The sequence below is a fragment of the Pseudophryne corroboree genome, chromosome 10 (assembly GCF_028390025.1).
Source record: "Pseudophryne corroboree isolate aPseCor3 chromosome 10, aPseCor3.hap2, whole genome shotgun sequence".
NCBI classification, from domain to species: Eukaryota; Metazoa; Chordata; class Amphibia; order Anura; family Myobatrachidae; genus Pseudophryne; species Pseudophryne corroboree.
The window spans coordinates 86,074,527-86,076,594 of record NC_086453.1 but is presented as its reverse complement, the minus strand read 5'-3'; positions in this window follow the sequence as shown (position 1 = coordinate 86,076,594).

The window sequence follows — 2,068 nt, the reverse complement described above, 5'->3', positions numbered from 1 at the left end:
TCCGTTGTCTTACCCGTGTTATCAATTCACGCCTGAACGACTATGGTTTCTTGGGCCCATGGCAGCCGCGTTTGAAGGGCGGATTAGGTCTGCCCAACTCCGATGCCCCCTCAGGTCTTAAAGAGAGACAAGGCGTGAACTGAGACAGGGTAATAACAAGGGGACCTCTAACTGAAACAACCACGCTAGGGGCTATAAACTACCTAAAAACTAAACGTATGTGCGGCACGCCGCCAAAGGAAAAAGAACTACAAAGAAACCACTGTCCACTCCCCTACACGGCACCGCCGAGTTCCGGGGAGGACAGTGAAAGCGGAAACCTCCGCAAATGTACCAATTCACAGTAAAGTAAACACTAAGCGGCATAGGTCGCAACACGCGGCAGAAGCCGCTACTCACGAAACCGGGCGAGAACCCCAGATGACAAACAGGTTCGCAAGGACTAGAAGGATTCCCAGGACCGGCTTCGGACCTCCAAAGTACCAAAGGGCAGGGAGCAAGATCCACCAAACACGGCTGACAGGAACAGAGTTCTGCAAGGCAGGAACAGCATACAAGAAGCTATCACCGGCGGGGCTGCAGTGTGCTGGCTCACATAAAAAGGCCCTGCTGGCCAATAACAGGAGGGCCAGCAGGACCAGCCCCCAGACCCTAATTACTAGTTGCTGTGCAGCTGCCCTGCTGCACGAGCAACCTAATTAACTATTCTTAGCAACGGGGAACGCGGTCCACCTGTGGCGTCCCTGTTGCTATGCACCCGGCGGCCCTGCACGCACGGCGTCCTGCGTTGCCAGGGACCCGGCGGCTATCGTGCGCACGGCGTCCTGGCATTGCTAGGCGCCGTGCGGGGGACAGGGAAGGAGAGAGGCGCGGCGGCCGTGACCGCTGCTCAGTCAAGGCACGGCCGAAGACCGCCGCGCCTAACACTGGGGGCACATTACGTATAAGGAAGCTACTACTACTTGGGGTCATTATGTACAAGGACGCTACTATTACTGGGGGGGCATTACGTATAACAATGCTACTACTACTGGGGGGCATTACGTATAAGGATGCTACTACTGCTGGGGGGCATTACGCTCAGTCAGGGCACGGCCGAAGACCGCCGCGCCTAACAGTACCCCCCCCCTTGAGGAGGGGTTAAAGAACCCCTAGAGCCAGGTTTCTGAGGAAACTCCTGAAAGAAAATCCTCTTCAGCTTGGGAGCATGTAAATCTTTATCCAAGACCCAAGATCTTTCTTCAGGGCCATAACCTTTCCAGTGGACCAAAAAATAGAGCCGACCCCGAGAAAGCTTAGAATCTAAAACCTTCTCCACCAAGAACTCTTGTTGCCCCTGAACATCCACCGGAGATCTACCCTGGGAAGTCCTCCGAGGAAATCTCCTGGAAGAAAAATACTGTTTCAAAAGAGACAGTGAAAAGTATTGACAATTTTGAGAGATCTTGGCAAGCGTAGCCGAAAAGCAACAGGGTTGACCTTCTTAATGATAAGGAATGGTCCAATAAATCTGGGTCCCAATCTAGCCGAAGGTTGTCGGAGCTTGATGTTGCGAGTTGACAACCATACCTTATCTCCCACCTTAAAAGTGCAAGGACGTCGGAGCCTATCAGAAAATTTCTTTTCTCGAAAGGCAGCTTTTCTCAAGGCAAGGTGCACCTTTCTCCAAATTGTTCTGAGATGGGAGGTTAAGGTCAACGAGGAGACTGGAGAATGAGGAAAAAAAGAGTTGGCTCTAGGATGAAAGCCAAAGACTGAAAAGAATGGGGACTCCTTGGTGGAAGAATGACAAGAATTATTATAAGCAAATTCGGCTAACGGAAGAAATTCAGACCAATCATTCAGGAGTTTGGCAGAATACAACCGTAAATACTGTTTTAATGACTGGTTAACTCGTTCGGTTTGTCCGTTAGATTGTGGATGGTACCCAGATGTTGAAGAGAGTTTCATATTTAATGAGGCACAAAAACGTTTCCAGAAACGAGCAATGAATTGCAGACCCCAATCAGAGACAATATCCCTGGGAAACCCATGGAGCCTGAACACATGACGGAGAAACAAGACTGCC